At 39.0% G+C, this 17,405-nt stretch overlaps 1 protein-coding gene across 20 annotated transcripts in view; it reads left to right on the top strand.

Moving 5' to 3' along the window:
* The first annotated feature begins 5,832 nt into the window (after positions 1-5,832).
* Positions 5,833-17,405, top strand: part of LOC114454333 (bromodomain adjacent to zinc finger domain protein 2B-like) — a 109,151-nt gene continuing 97,578 nt past the window's right edge. For 16 of the 20 annotated variants that reach the window (XM_028434771.1, XM_028434730.1, XM_028434839.1 and 13 more), the window contains exon 1: positions 5,834-6,114. The gene's annotated coding sequence lies outside the window, so the exon portion shown is untranslated. Of the gene's footprint in view, positions 6,115-16,681; positions 16,703-17,405 lie in introns of those variants that run through there. The other 4 variants (XM_028434745.1, XM_028434798.1, XM_028434737.1 and 1 more) reach the window with 2 other exon arrangements.

Raw genomic sequence — 17,405 nt, 5'->3', positions numbered from 1 at the left:
TAGTCAGTGTCAGAGCATAAACAGTCTCCACTCTGGTTAAACCAAGGGAAAAGGGGCAAAAGCCTTAACTTATGTTATGTCAAAGCAAAAGAATATACAAACATACTGTATATGCATACATATTCTTGATCCTGACATACAGAATAATGTTTCGGGGTGGGTGGGGGTTGGCAATAGAAAATACACTCATGCTCCCTTTCATACACTCTTCTGTTGCCCAGAATCACCTATGTGCTTTTCCATCGTAATATTTTTGTACCTTTTTTTAAAAAAAAAAAAATATTTACACATTCATACTCATCTGTCTCTTTTTATTTTCTCTTTATCTTGCATCACAAGAGTTGTCTCTTAATTTTGTTGTACCTTGTGTATAAAGACAATAAAAGCATTCTATTCTATTCTGTTCTATATTTCAATTAATTTGATAATGTATCCCATAGCTTCACCCCGCAGACATACATCTACTTTTCATGGTTGTGTTGTGGATGGGCTGTTTCCACTTTAGATCACCTCTGAAGGAATTCTATTCTCAAATTCATTTCAAACATGTCCAAGTAGTACAATAAAATAAACTGAAAAACAAACAAATCAACAAGAATTGTCAAATCAACAATATGAATAAGACCCAACAGGGGAATAACGTCCTTCTCTTTCTTTGAACATATTTTGTAAGTTGAAGGAAAGCAAGTTGTTTCTAGTTTTGAACATAATTATTGCTGTGTTTTGAGCCACCAAGTCTATGAATTTTAGTGCCTTTTGATTTTATGAATAATGCATTTGTATGTTCATAAAAATCAACATTGTGCACCATTCTTATGGCACGTTTGTATATTGTGCAAACTGTCTGTAGTGTAGTGTTACAATACCTGACAATAGAAGGATAAGGAATTGGACGAGTTGATCAGTCAAAGAGAAGAGGAGTTGGGAGATAAAAAGAGGCCGAGGACATAATGGACGGTTCTGATGAGATAAGAGCTGCATGTTCTCAATCATGGGTTTACAATGGCCGAGGCTGGTCTAAGGGTGCAGCCAAATGTTGGGAGAGTAACTGTATCCTTGACTTTTCGTCTACAGCACACCACAGCACTGCGTGTGAGGAGATTTTTTCTTCTGTTTACATTTCTACTTTAGTTTTGCTTTTTTGTACTATGAAGTGCTGTGTTTTCCTTTCATTATCGCTATGACCTGGTCCATCAAAAAATTACAGTAGAACCGGTAAAAGCGTGAATGTGAATCTTGTCCAGGTCCAAGGTGTACCATAACTTTACAATTTACATCCAAACTTTAGCCTTAGTTTACATCAGAACATCCCTCCAGAGCACGTCATGACAACACGACTAAGTAATTTGACGGTTTTTATCAATACACAATGACTCAAGGACTTGTCATTCTGATGGTACAGATATTTACCTTTGTGAACTAAGGTTTTTGAGCGAGAGACTTGCTTTTGCAGGGGATGCACAGTGTTTTGCCATTTGTACGAAATTGGAGAAATGTACTCACTGTTGTGCAAATGGTGAGGATGATTAGAGAAAAGTACCAAAGCGACTGAGAAAAAAAAAAAAAAAAAAAAAAGGATATAATGACACGTGTTAGAGACACGCAGAGGGGGAGAAAAAGAGAAAGACACAGCGTTTGGCTGTGGCTTTGTGACCCATCCTCATCAGGGTGGAGCAAATAAGAACAGTTGCCCAGTCCATCTGCAAAGAAAAAAAACCTCTAACCACCATCCCACCACCCCACCCCCTTGTTGTTTTCCAGTTGAATGAAATAATCTTCCCCCGTCTGGAAACCCAGTCTGGGTCAGAGGGCCTACATTCAGCCTGTTGCTTATTGTGCGTTCAGAAGAGGAGGTAGAGCACACAATTAGGCACAGATGGCTGTCTTTGCCAGGCGATGTATTGATCCTATCCCGAGGAAGAGCTGTCCCATTTCTGCTTTTTTGTTTTACAAATGCTTTCTCATTTAGAGCTTGTGTGAAGCTGATTTTTATTTGTTTGATCATGCATCTGAGGGTTGAACGACAGTCCAGGCACGTGTGATTCGGCTCAGATAGAAAAGATAGATAGAATGATCTACCTCAAGTGTATAAAGATGAGTCTACATTTCTCTGCAGTGTCTCGAATCGTATCGATGTAGATTTTTTAAAAGCAGGACATCTGAATGAGAAACATTATCATCTGTCTGTAAATGCAATGGTTAGAAACCTCCCATCTTTGTGGCAAACCAGAAAAAGTACCTCAATGTGGCAACAATCTAAAGTATCTACTTCCGACTGTTTCAAGTAGAACAACTACAGTATACACCCAGAGCGCACAGCCTGGTCATTGAAAAACCTTGAATATACACATATTATATCCATTCATTGCACTACTTAAACTCAAACTTTGTTAACTTGATTGTGGACCTAAGAAGAAAAAGCATCAGACTCGAATATTTAAAAAAAAGCAACAACAAAGTAAAGATAACAATCATTTAAACAAATTCCTTCAAGTAAAATGGATTTTAAAATTGACTTGGATTATATTGACTTAGTGTCTTTTTACAGAAATGTATATGTTGATGCTTGGCATTAAGTGCACTATATAATTGGTTGATTTTATACATGTTGCTTGAAACATTTACTCATATTTAAATTATTTTCACCCTTTTTGTAGCCCTCACTATTGTTACGTGTATGTACAAGTCCAAACTACAAGGGAATACAAATTTTATTAGGATAACACTGTTATAATTATTGGTATACTATTAGAGGTGGGACGATACCTTGAGTTCACATAACGATACGATACAATATTTTTGGAAGGAGAAAAGACCAAAAAATGGATTTGGAAAAATAACCATGCTTTTATTTGACTTACATGGGTATAACCTTTTCAACTAAACAGGTATAAAAAAAAATTAAAAAAAACAAGCCATAACAATCAGGTATGTAGTAAATCATGTACATTTTTTTTAACCTGCCCCCCATACCATTCGTACTCTTGACGATAAATCTTGTGACGTTTTGATATTATATCTCAGTGCACAATATATGCATGGTCCCACCTTAAAACGTAAATATTATTTTTGCTGTTAATATGCCCCTCCCTACTTATTCAACTGCAAGTTGTGTGTTGAGTTATATCTAAAGTAGCAAGAAACAGGTAATTGTTAATGCCAGGGATTGTTCGATATTAGCTTTTTCGCTGATATCTGATATAGAAAAAAACAAAAAAAAAAAAACAGAATGCCTTAATTGTCATTGCACAAAACAAAATGTGTGGTGCTACACTGTCACGGTGCAATAAATTATTTTAAATCAGTATTAAAACACATCCATAAATAAAATATTGCCCAACACCAAATTTCTGAAATTAGCTCATCCCAATATATATATATCACACGTAACCACACCTCATTTTATGTCGCATAATATACCTCTATAGAAGTAACAGGATAAAGCTAATATAATGTGATGCCCCACTGGGTGTATTACACAAATAAACCTCAGTAGTGCAAAATAGAAATGCTAATTCAACTTTAGTAATGACAAAACTGTGATATTCATTTTTATTATGTTGTCTCAAACAACAGCAAATTTAACTTTTTCAATATCTGTAGAAAAACCAATAACGATGTAGACCAATATTACATTTTATGGCAAATATTGGTGGGGGGGCGATATTGTTACCCAACTCTAGTTAAAGCTGCTGAAGACGAAAACTTTTTATCAAATTAGTGTAGACATCGTTGATCAATACATTGAAGATCATTTGCTTGAAAAATGATGTAAAAGGTTGAAACTGAGCTTGAAAGTTTGTTTTCATCTCCACCAAATAAAAACCATTGTATCTCCTACATGTATGCAGAGATGGGGGCAGAGAAGTGTTTCTATAGAATACCATGATAAACTGGAACAACAATGTTGTTAAGCGAATCACTGTCCTCCTGGTCTGACAAAAAAAAACACAAGAAATCACAGTAAGAATGAAGTAAAAACACTTCTATGCATCTGTTTACGGGAACTCCACATCCCACAATGCAATGCATGATACTTTTCTGGCTGTTGGTGTTTGTTTTTACCTGAATTTTAAAATGTTTTTGGGCCATTTTGACGAACTGCCTGCTCACTGTTACCTGTTATTTATTTATTATTATTATTATAACATTTCTGCTTTGTTTTTTGTTCTTTGCATCATTCACCAAGTTACATTCCTTGTATTGTTTTTAAACTGTACTTGGCGAATAAAACTGATTCTGATTCTGTCACTTTGCTTCTTCCCAGCGTACTGTGGATGAAAATTAGCTTGTAGTTATCTCTGGTCTGTGCAATACTTTTATTGTGCAATGTCCCTGTCAAATAAATAATAAATATTTGTACCTGTTTCCAGCGTTCATACTTTAAAACAGGGGTCACCATAGCGGGACCATGTGAGGTGCCCTCAGGAGCTGTAGTCAATAGTTAGTACTTAGTAGAAATAAATACTGCTGCACGCGACAAAGTTTTATCATCTTTAAAGGTTTATTTTTACTGAAACATTGTGAGAATTTTTTTAAGTGTTGCAGAGTTGGTGTTGTATGGAAAGTGGTATGTTATATACTGTATATGACATTTTTTGAAAGGCAAGGAGGATTTTACAAATGTTACATGTTTTACGGTTCGTTAAAAGTTGTTTGTCAGTAGCGAGTAAAATAGGAACATGGTGATTTTCTTGGAAATGTAGAAAATGAAACAATTGTATGATGTGTTACAACCTGGAACCTTTTACATTCTAGGATACCTTGTAAAATATGGCCACAGACACCAGACGAAAACTAGCCTCTTTTGGTTAACTCTGGCTCATTTACAGCATGTCTGTTTATTAATATGCATTGTCTCCCTTTTCAATAATCAATAAATTCAAATTGCATATAGAAACTTAAACATTTTCTACCTTTTTAAGTTAGGCCGTGGCTACGGGTACATTAAACACTGCTCTATAGATACGCAGCGCTCCTCATTGGCCACTTTAGGTCACGTGATAGGTGCACCACGTGACTTAGAGTTCGGTAATTTGTATTTTAGCTCATATTTATTTTTAGCTACCCCGCTAACCTTTTTATTTTAGCCCTAACCATAACTATAACTGTAACTCTATCCCTAACGTGGAATTTGCCATGTTAAATATGTAAAAATGAAAAAAATATGTCAATTGTGGGATTTGAACGCACGTTAGCGTTAGCCCACTCGGTGATAAACATAGGCACATTGCGCTTATATAGGAAAGCTCCAGGAATGTATCCATACTCCGGGGGGGCTATGGCTACATTAAACGTACCTCCAGACACTTTCTTTAAGTTAACGCTAGCCTTCCTTATTATATCTTACCCTTTACTTAACGTGAATCCGTGATAATTTTGTATTTAATAAATCGTTTTCAAACTGGTGGCTCTTTGGACTTCCCAGGAACTAAGTGGGACATGTGGACCAGTTTGGGTCCGCTGGCCATATATTTGCCACCCTTGATGGTAAATGAATTATAGCCATTTTTTTTTTTTTTTTTTCTTCCTAAATCAAATAATCAACATCATTCTGGAAGTGTTATTATTGACCTTGGTTTATTTCCCCTTTAGTTTTGCTGGAGGCTGCAGCTTTATGGTGTTTGTTTACCCTGGTGGGGGATTACAACAAGCGGGGCCACTAAACACAGCATCCGTAAATAAAGTTGCTAGTGAATCCCTGTCAGTGCTGCTGCTGCTGCTGCTAACGACAATGTGTCACACATTTAAAGTCATATAATAATAACGCAGAGCACGAGGAGAGGAGAGGCTGCACAAATAAGAAGTTTTCTTTGTGTGGCAGTAGTGAGCTGACGTCAGGTCGGTTCCTTGAAGTGGAGCTGAATAAACCTTGAGAAGAGTCTCTTTCAATCTGCTGTTAGTAACTAACACACACACACACACGCGCGCGCACAGTCACACTCACACACCGAGACTCAATTACTGCCCAATTCCCTTCTTTATCATTCCACCTCTTTCATAACCAAAACCGACCGAAGGGGGGATAGAGGCGAGAAGGAACCCTCTCCGAAGTGTTGGCTCAACTAAAGAAACCACGTTGGAAATAAGTAAAGTGTCTTAACTCAAACCGAGGTGAGTGTTTTGTTTTTTTTCTTCGACGTTGCTGCTTTTTTTCTCCTCTTTTCTCTCCATTACAGAAATAAGCTCCGCGCTGCGTAACAAACAGCTTCTCTACGCGTGTTTAAAGCGCTTTACACAGAGTTTGTTACTGGGGGTTTTCCTCTCACTTTGTGTGTCTTTGGATGAAGTTTTTTCCCCCTGTGGGTTTTGTTTGTTTTGTTTTTTTGTTAAATTGATGGGTTTTTAAAAAGCAAAGCTGTTCTTTTGCTCCTGGCTGCTGACCTGATAGTGAGGATCGTCTTTTGTGTCCCTCTGTCCTCTCCGATCGCTCTCAAAGACGCTCGCATTTTTTTTTTTTTTTGTTGTTGATGTTGATGATAATCAGAACTTGTTTGCTCTTGGTTAGAATAAAACTTTTTTTTAAAAGGCTTTTGCTTGCTTTTATTGTGTTCACCCGGGTGCACACAGCTGTGGGTGCCGTGTTTGGAGCTGTTTTAGAGGCGGACTGTGTGGCTGCTCCTCCGTCCAGGTTAACAGTCACCTCGGAATTACAGCAATCAAGCGACAGCTGCGTAAATGTTCCCTCTCATCGCTTTAAGGTGGATATTTGTCTAGTGTTTTCTTTCTCCACGGAACTTGAAGCTTTTATGGTGTGTTTTTTTCCCCCCTTTGCGTGGACGGGCTGGTCCGGGCTCAGCGTGTCGTGGTGTCGTCCTTAAGCCGAAAGTAGAGGGAGGTGTGCGGGCTGAGCCAGCTGCGGCAGCCGCTTGGCCGAGTTGTTGAAATGTATCCCTTTGTGTATATTACAATATCCTCCATTTTTTTCCCTGCCCCTTCCAAAACAACAAGCCACTCGCCATCTTGGCTATTTTGAATCCTACCTACCCCCTTGTAGCCTTTCCACTCTTTCCACTTCTCTCTCTCTCTGTTTGGCACACATCCACACTGAGACAGGAAAGGAGTTCTTTTTTCTTTCTTTTTTTTTTTTTAAACTTTGACCAAACTTTTACTCCTAACACAAATCCAGCCTCAGGATTGAGTCTCACGTGTGACTTTGGGAACAAAATATTGCTTTGATCATTTGAAGCTTGGTTTATATCCATTAAAAAAAAAAAAAAACAATTTCCTTTTTTTTTTTTTTTTTTAAAAAAACCCACACATTTAAAGTGACACGTCCTTGGTATTTCATAGACTCAAGTTGTGTCTCTAAATCCATGAAATGACAGTATATATAGTGTGTTTAATCGTGTGTGTGTGTGTTATTACTAGAGATGCTTGATGTTTGTCTTTGCTCATTGACATGAATGAATGGAGGAAGGAGGAGGGGAAGGAAGGGAAGGAAGGGACTCACATTTAGCTTCACAACCAAGAATGTTAACAAGCAAGAAGAAGAAAAAGAAAAGTAGCCACTGAATAGCAGTGATCAAACAGACATGGACTCACAACAAGTACTTGCATAGGTGTAATGGTGATTTCTTGAAATCAAAGCCACGCCATCATCCTCATTGATTCTGCACACCTTATTTCATAGCTTTCAGATGATGGAAAAGTTTAGCACTGAAGAAATGGGGATTCAGTTTAATGTATTATATATGATAAACACTGTTAGATCACACTTGGTACCTCACTGTTAAAATCTTCCTTAAGAAGGAGAGGATGGAGGGAGGGATGGATGGATGGATGGGAGGGGGGTAGGGGAGGGAGAGAAAACAAACTGAACAAATGCTTTGAAATGGAAAATCTGATCATTTCATCTCCCACCTCTTTTGTTTGCCCGTTTATTGCTGCAAAGCTGGAGTGCAGAGGAGCAGATGTTTAGCCAAACACGAAGGCGCGGTGCCTCTGTGCTTATGGGGATGGCTTCTCCCTCCTCTCACTGCTGATGCATCGACATGACAGCTGCTTGATTTCATGGAGCTGCTAAGAAGCCATTAGTGCTATCAGTGAATTGAAACGGAACAATGTCTCCCAGTTTTCTACCACTATTAAACTTGTCTAATGTAAGTGTCATTTAGGGCAGATTTGTTGGAATATGTGCAAACCAGTGTGTGTATGTGTGAGAGAGAGTTGCAAAGCTTATCATACAATCCAACAACATTAATAAGTACCAATGTAGGGATGGGTAACTCTATTACAGCGTAGGCCACAGTCAGTTTTTATTCATTTTGTGCATTGTTGTAATTATGTGTACTTTTTTGCATTTTGGTTTTGTCGATTTTTGTATTTTCTGTTATTTTTTGCAATTTTGTTGACAGTTTGTGTGTCTTTTGTGTAATGTGTTGTTGTTTTTGGTAGTCATTTTGTTTGTTAAAGTGGTTGTTGTGTCTGTTTTTGTTGTCATTTTGTGTATACTTTTTTGCATTTTGCAGTCAATTTGTTTTTTTTTTGGAGTTATTTTGTGTTTTATATTGGGCTATATGTTCCTTCCAACTTCTTAAGATACAATTTTTGGGGATTTGTTTTGGGGGCCGCACAAAATTAGGCCGAGGGCCACATCAGGCCCCCAGGCCTCCAGTTTCCTGTATCTGTACTATTGTGTTTGTGCACCAGGTTTTTCCTATAATCTGGGAAAGAGGGAATGCAAAGAAAAGGTGGGACAAATGTGTCAGAGTCGTTTAGCCGTGTCGGTTTGAAATGAGAGCGTGCGGTGCCACCTCAAACGGAGATGTCTCTTCTTGCTCGGTCAAGAAGTAAAAAAAAAAAAAAAAAAAGTATTTGAGTTTCATGCTTTTTGCTTCTTCTTTGCCTCAAATTAGAACTGTTGTTTTTGACAAGATAAAGGAGGACTCCTGCTTGACTTGAACATTCAGGAATTAGGGATAGACATAGTTAAGCCCTATTTGCATGTCTACCAAAGTCACAGCAAACCGTTGCTATTGACTAAGCTGATTAGGTGAAATTAGGTTCACGAGCTCTGTGTCTGGGGGTGCTGAATCTGACAGAACTTGGACAGCTTTTGAGAAGACAATCCCATGTGCACACAAGGAGGCATTCTCTGTAATCCTTCACGATTGAATATGGGACTATCTTCTATTTTGGTTGGTAGAAAATCCACAGTTTGGCTTCATTTATAAATGAAGAGGGCTCAGATTTGTGGAGCTTGAGAAATGTATGTAACAGTGTGACTTTACGTTGGGATTGAAAACGTATGCAGCGTCCATGACGCAAGTGTTCACTAGATAGTTATAGGCAGGAATAGATATCCAAATGTGAGGATATCTATTTCTTATTAATATCCATGAAACTTACTTTAAACATTGCTGTTAGGCTGGAGCGAAGAAGCAACATTTGAGTGATTATTGTTGATTAAATACATGTTTAACATCAACCACAATCTTGATTAATCCAATAATGAACCAAAAGTGTATCTGAGTGAATAAAACTAAGCACAGAACACGTCAAAGGTCCTCGTATTTTCTGAATGCAGAGTATTTACAGTAAAACAACAATATGATTGTCCGTTTAACAGACTCACCTGGTGATAACTCGCAGGCGGAGCACAGATGTAGAACAGTTTTGGGGAAATCCCTGCCCTGAGAAGCATTGTTGTACTGAAATTAGGTCTAAATGACTGACTGAATCAAAGAGTTTATACAAATGAATCCCCTTTTTATTACTGCTGATGGAGACCCATAACATTTCAATTATGCAGTCGTAATTAATTGTTAAATCTGATTAGAAGTATTGCTATCATTTATGCAATTGAACACTCATTTAGAGATCAAATCAACTTTGTCTTTGTCTTTAAAAGTGTATCACAGTTTGGTGCTCACATGTGGTACACCTCGACAGCCCCGTCACATGATAACGATGATTTATGCAACATAAGACGGCAACACTAACACATCTGCTGTCACCTTATGATATTTTAAAGCTCTTCTTTCTTTTTGTTACCTTCTGAATGTTTGAATTGTGGGCTTTCCGAGTATAACACTTGCGCTACTTCTTAAAAACTATAAGATTCCCTAAAACCTTTAATTTGCAGTTAAAACCCAACAGTGCAGAATCTGGATGTGTTGACCAATATTTTAATCTATGGAGACTTTCTAAACGGCACCACCATTTTCCCCAAAAAAATCGCAATGACATGCGCAATTTGGATCTGATGTAGATGGAACTCAGTGGAGTAATCGAGGAACCAACCTGACATAACTGAGTAAAATTCCATACAAACAAAGATATTCATTTCGCCAATGATAAGAGATAGAAACTTTTAGATTTTTGAAACTCATCCAGAATCAGTTTATTGTTCCAGGACCACTCTAAAATCTTTATGGAAGTGAAGGTCTATCTTTGGTTACATTTTGTCCAAATCCATTAAGTACTTTTGATGTAATCCTGCTAACAGACAAACGTTGTAGCGAATATGACCTCCTTAGCGGAGGTTCGATCATATCGCAACTACATTCTTATTTCAATGAATCATATGCATTGTGTGTGTGATGTACTTTATGAAGTAGACTCATAGGTATAACTTTCAAATTGAAAAAAATATTTAATCTTTTGCACAAGACATAAATGTGTACACATCATAGGTTTATGGCCTCATATATTATATAATGTGTTCACCACAGAGTGAGTACCTTCCTGCCTTAATATTTCATAGCATTAATGTTGGGGCTATATTTAGTCAGACATGATTAAATTCTACAAACAATCCATTGATAATAGTAGCCATCTGGGAGCACTGTCAAATATATGCATGTTAGTGCTAACACAGAAGATTTTAGTAGTGGAAGCAGATGTCTGCTCTCTGTTAACCGACTGATTCAAGGACCAATGTTTGACACAGATCGAGTCATGGGTTCTCATCTCTCCTCTTGGCTTAGTCATTTATATCCTAATAGTTAAAAATGAACACGAGAAACAGTGAAAATCAAAATAAGTCTCCAACAAACTCAACATTCTCTTAAGACTTCATTTATATATATATATATATATATATATATATATATATATATATATATATATATATATATGGATTATCTTCTGATCCAGAAGTTAGGGGTTTGATCCCAGTCGATCAGACCTGTCTATGTGTCCTTGGGCAAGACATTGAACTCTAAGTTGCTTCCAATAGTTGATTAGCGCCTTGCATGGCAGCTTAGTCCTATTGCTGTGTGTGTGAACGTGAGTGCAAATGGGTGAATGAGCTGATATTGATACCGTGAAGCGCTTTGGGACTACCTTGGTGGTTATAAAGTGCTACATAAATCAAGTCCATTTACCATTTAGGGGGAAAGGGGGGTAATACAATGTCATAAGTGGGTAAAAAAGACCAAAAAAATTGTCGTTGGAAAAATAACTATGCCCTTATTTGACTTTAACTCTTAGCAGACTTGCATACTGACTCTAGGTATGACCTTTTCAACTCAATAGGGAAATAAATGAATTAAGAACATAAATAGGTCAACATTTTCTTATTGAAATGGCAAATAAATACAACTCTGCAAATAGAATGAAACAGAGACTTACAATTCATGCCAAATCATGTCATCATCATGACATTCTTAAAAAAGAAAAAAACTGCATAACAACTTTTTTTTCCTAAAGCATTAAACTCAATGGAACGACATTAGCTGTGTTTCCTTTACCCTTGGAAATGAGCAAAATCTAAATAGCGCAGTAAAAACTGGTAATGGTAACACCTGAATTTTAAAAAAGCACTCAAATATTGCATTTCATGAGGAGGTATTTCAGACGTTTCGATATGGAAATGTGTGGCAAAAGTGCCATGGAAACACTTTTTTCACAAACACACGTCACAGAACGTGATGTGACGTAACTGGTCACATGACCACAAAAATGGCACGGTACATGTAAACAGAAGAGGAGACTGAGACATTTCTAAGCATTATACTTATAAAATCATTACTGCCACATTAAACGTGAAATGACAAAGGAATATGTGTGTTATAAATAGGTTATGAGTAGCTTTACACCGATCTAATCAGCTATATCAGATCGGACGATATTTTGCGTTTTATGCAATTCATGTGATTGGCTTTAATGTCCTTAATTCAATGACGTCATTGTCGTGATGAAACTTTCTGTAGATGCTCCCATTGCATTGTTTGATCCGTCTTACTTACACCAATGAGTTCTTTGCTTTATGATTTATTTCACTCGCATTTGTGCACAAAGGTGAAAACCTATCAGCAAACTGTGAAAATGTCTCTCGATTGGAGCCGAGCGGCTGATCGCCGACTTCTTCCCCAGCCTATCTGCTCTGAAAGTGGGGTCAGTGTCTGTGTGTGTATTTGTTTGTGTGCAGGCGCTTGTTTTGTTTATTCAGCATGTTAAAAGGAAGAGTCATAGAGCGGAGTGATGCAATTACTTTCGCTTTCATTCCGGACCCTTCTGTCCGTTTTAGGGCGGTGGTGGACACAGAAGCTCGCGTGTGTGCGCCCCACCTCAGCTGTGCACCTGTGAATACAGCAACAGCAGGTTTTGTGATGCCACAGTCAGGAAATATGTCTTTACTCTTCTAATGCTGATGGAGGCTTCACATAGTTCTAGTGTGGCCTTCCTCCACAGCTTCATCTCCAACTCTCTTGTAGTCCACACAGCTGATGTTCAAGGACTAAATTAAATGGTTTAGCTCACATTCACACCTGCAAGTGCTCGGTGTGCATCACATTTTTAAAAACGGAGCCACGACGCTCTTATGCATGCAATGTTATGTTCAGGTCCTGCATGGAAATAGCAACTCTTTCAATCTTACAGTCACGAGGATGCATTTAGGTCCTGAAACATGATATCATTAGATTTTTCATGAATTTGTATCAGGTAGTACCAAGGGAATTTGGTCCTTACCTAAAAAAAACCGGAGCGCTGATCAATTTTCTTTAAACTCACTGATTGGTGATCGGCCCAAAAATCCTGATCGTGTAAAGCCTTGTTCTGAGCGTCCGTCTTCCTGCAGGGAAGTCTTGCGGGATGAGATTTCATGGGAGTTACGAGGCGCCTGCCCACAACAATGTTCTATGGAAACACCTTCAAAGTGCAATTATACTTTGTCAACATTTAGAAATATTACTTTTATATTGAGAAAATCTGTAATGGAAACCCAGCTACCGTTAGACTCAGGTGGAAAAATCTTCATATCCAACTAAAAGTCTTAAAAAACAAAATATTACCAAACAAACGAGCAAACTAAATGTTGCTAGACTTCTAAAAAATGCCAAATATTTTATGGTCATACACAAGTGGGAGGGCCCCTTCAAAATGCTAAGTCCACCACTGTTGAAAGAGTCTACACTGGCCTGATTTACATTCTTTTTCTGGTTCGTCCCACCTTTATTTAAATCAGTCAAATGGTTCTTTAAGACATCAACAATGTTTATCAATTGTCCTAAAAGCTTTTATTATTTACTCTAACAGATCAACTTGTGTGACTTTGTAAATCTTTCCTGTTTTTGTGCTGCCTACCGGCCCATGCAGACAGCTGACCTTGTGTCCTCACATCTTTGCAGGTTAACGTGCTCACCTGGAGAGATGGTTAGCTCTCAGTTGATCTACCTAACCCTAAGTTACCTTGCTATTTCAGTAGCGCTGCATGTACACTCGATGTCCAGCTAACCATCAGGGCACACGAATAAGAGTTGAAACTGCATGCCTTGTGACAGCTGCTTTTAACGTGAGTCTCTTCAAATATTGTGGCTATCTTTGACACACTTGTCTGCGTCCATCTGTGTGGTGAGAAATACATCCATGTTTTCCAAACCCAGCTAATGAGAAAGGACACACATGCCTGCTGTTGTAAAAACAAGTAAACAGTCTCGACTGTTAATTAAGACTAAACAAATTAATTGTTTCAGTTTTCCTCCTGCATTGCTGTTTGGATTACATATGGTGGATTAATTGCTAAACAATAGACAGTGTAAAGTGCAAGTGGGTCACCCTGTGTTGACTTTCAAGAGACAGGAGACAGAAGAGTAGAGTGGCCAAATTTAGGAGGAAAATGCGATAAGCTGCTTTTTGCTGTTCGTCCCTTGGGCCTCTATTTATCATTCAATGTGAGAATTTCCTTGATGAAAGTCAAGGTTGTTTGTGCGTGCTCTGTCTCGTTGGGATGCCTGATTTTTTCCACCAGCAAGGTGAAAAGGTTGATTTTACCCTCCGAAGAAATGCCTTGTACGGAAAGTCCGTGCTAGTTTTCTTTTAATGAAGTCTCCAAAGGTCCTGATGATTTTTCCACTCCGGGGCTGCCTTTTGTTTTGTACATTAGGACGGGGGTGAAAATACTGAATGCCAGCCAGTACTAATAATTCACTGTTTGTCTCCATCACATATTTGTGTGTTGAAAACATAGCAATGAAGGTTATCACTTTATGTGAGCTGAAAGCATCTATTCAACGTGTCCTTTTTCAAGACGTTAAGAGCAGCGAGAAACAAAAGACACGGCAACATTAAAAAGCAATGCTTTTATTGTTGAGATATCACATCAGTCGTATTCGTCATTATGGAAAAGAGGCATTCAGACTCTGAGAACATCATCTCAACAGTATCACAATGGTGAAAAAGCCTGATAAACCCCTGTTTTCATGTTTTCTTTTTCACCTGCTGCTGTTGTACATTTGTTTGCAGTGCATTTCCTGTGCTCTGTTTAAGCAGGAACTTGATTGTGTAAATGGCAACGAGGTCTGGCAAAGCTACTATTTGGTTTGATGTTTACCACACCTTGACATTCTCAATTTGTAGCGGGGGTAGGGGGCTGTATTTACACATTTCAACACAATTCTCCCATGCTGACTGTGCTCGGATAGGAAAGGGAACTGGGATTGGAAAAGAAATAGGAAGAAGGTTTAGGATGTTGGAATGGGACTTATATTGGTTTCTCCATTGGTGTGCCTCCTGGGTCAGTGGGGTTCTTGATGATGCTGGAGAATAGGTTGGAGCAGGCAGGGGAGCTCTGAGCCATGCTAGGTTTACACACTATACACATACGCTTATACACAGCCTACAATGCAACACACGTACAGTACCAGATGTCAGGACACAAGTATTTTTTGCATAAGAACAGGAGACACGCACACAACCCCACACCCTAAAAAGCATGAGCTTGTGCTTCGACAACCCCCATTTATTGATCTTTCTCAGCATTTAAAATCTGGTCACTGCTGCCACAAAGGCTTTTTATTTTAGCTGCGCTGGCAGAGATCAGGCAGGAATTAAAATGTTTAACTGTTACATGAACAATGCCATGATAAATAACAGGGACACAAGAAAAACAAATGCCAAAGCAGTTTTTCCACTGTAATGTGTAAATGTTCAGAGCCATGATGTCTTATGTAAGACGGTGATACAATCAGCTTTTGGTGTATCTGCTGTGTCGGCGTTGCCAGTGCTTTAGATTGCAGGGGAGGAAGCAGCAAAAAGAAAAACTGCATTTACAGCACCTTTTCCCTCATAAACTTTTTATGATTTGAGGGCAATCCCTTTTTTTTCTTCCTAAGTAAAACATTGTGGAAAGAAAGCGGTTGAATCAAATTTATCTCACAGCTGACCTGTGTGATCTTACTTTGCATGTAGAAAGGCTTGTAGTCATTGGATTAATCGTAGCTCGACCTGAGACACGCAGGTAGCTTTTCAAATTTAAAATAGAATACTCTTGTGTTAAGAGGCCACTCAAAGATCCCTCATCTATTGGGTCATGTTGTTGTTGATGTAATGTGTTTGTTGCTGATTTTAAATGTATTTACTGTTGATTTTAATGTTCTTATTGATTTTTAAGCTGTTGAATGTTTCCTGTTGCACTTTTTGATCATGTAAAGCACATCGAGTAGCCTTGTGTATATAATGCGCTATACAAATACATTTGCCTTGCCTTGCCTATAGAAGCTCTGTAGCAGGCAGCAAAAACAGTCACACTGCTCTATTTTGTGGGGTTTGTTTATCTGTTTCTCCACTATTTTTGCACATTAAGCAACTTTTCAAACATCATTTCCTCTTTTTCTTACTGAGCAATGCCTTACTGAATAGTGTTCTGTTCATCCAGTTAGTGTGGTGGAAATGATCCAACTACCTCTGCTCCCGCTACCTTACCTTTCACAATAATTTGTCTTGAAAAGGTCAACGCACATTGCAGTGTTTTAGGAAACGCTTTTGTATGTTGTGAACCTTTATTTTACATTTTCCACTACCAAGTGGATCCAGTTAAACCTGCTGCTGCCACTGCTGTTAATGTTTTAACTCATGTCCATCTTGGAAAGTCTAGCACGACGTGGTCTTTGCAATTGTCCCAGCTTTCTCCCTCTCCCTCCATCTGTCCGTCTTTCTCTCATTTGGTCTGTCTCTCTCTCTCTCTCTCCCGCTCGTGCTCCCTCCCTCGCTCTCTGAACGATGACACTGAGAGACAGCTGTAACGTGAGACGCCTCTCGATCCTGGCAGGGGCCTGGAAAGCTGAGGCAGAAGGGAGGGAGAAGGCCTTTATCTGAGACTGGGGGTGCTGACCTCCCTCATTCCCCTTCTCTCTTTTTTCCTTCTCCTTTCTCTCTCCTGCCTCTGTGACGACGAGCTTTACTCCATCCTCCCCCCACGAACACAAGCCAAGAGGGCTCCACTCCTGAAAAAGTCTTCTCCACTCGTAAGAAAACGGTGAATGAAATCGTACGGTTCTTTCCTGGTTGTCCGTGACCTTTTTGCTTCAAATCCTGTCCATCCTCCAGCTTTTGTTTGTTGTGGATGAACCAGACATACTGTCGAGAGCACACAAGAAATAGACCGGGACATTTAAGTGACTTGTGATCTTTAAAAAGGACATATTTAGTGTGTGAGCGCTTGCATGTTTGTGTGGTTGCAGATGGAAAGAAAGCACACATGCCCTGGACTCTAAGCGATGGCTGCTAAATCCTCTGTGAGAGCTCCCGTGTGTAATCCAAACATTTAGAGCTAATTTAAGCATGCAGGCAGGAGCAGCATCCTTTAGGAAACAACAGCTCTGTCTCTCCATTCCCTGCTGTGTGTATCAGGCGACCGTGGCTCTGGTGGTAGTGGGTCGTCTTCTGATCGAGAGGTTGGGGGTTCGATCCCAGTACCTGACTATGTGTCGAAGTGTCCTTGGGCAAGACACTGAACCCTAAGTTGCTCCCAGTGGTCGACTAGCGCCTTGCATGGCAGTCCTGTCCCACTGGTGTGTGAATGTGAGAGTGATTGGGTGAATGAGCTGATATGTAAAGCGCTTTGAGACTGCTTCAGTGTGGGGATAAAGCGCTATATAAAATCAAGTCCATTTGGTCCATTTTATCTCTGCTTCTAAGTGTGTGTTACACATACGTGTGTGTGTGTGTGCGCATGTCTT

This window comes from Gouania willdenowi, chromosome 3 (genome assembly GCF_900634775.1).
Source record: "Gouania willdenowi chromosome 3, fGouWil2.1, whole genome shotgun sequence".
Taxonomy (NCBI): domain Eukaryota; kingdom Metazoa; phylum Chordata; class Actinopteri; order Blenniiformes; family Gobiesocidae; genus Gouania; species Gouania willdenowi.
Note: the sequence above shows the minus strand (reverse complement) of the source record. Positions and strands in the feature narration are given on the sequence as shown.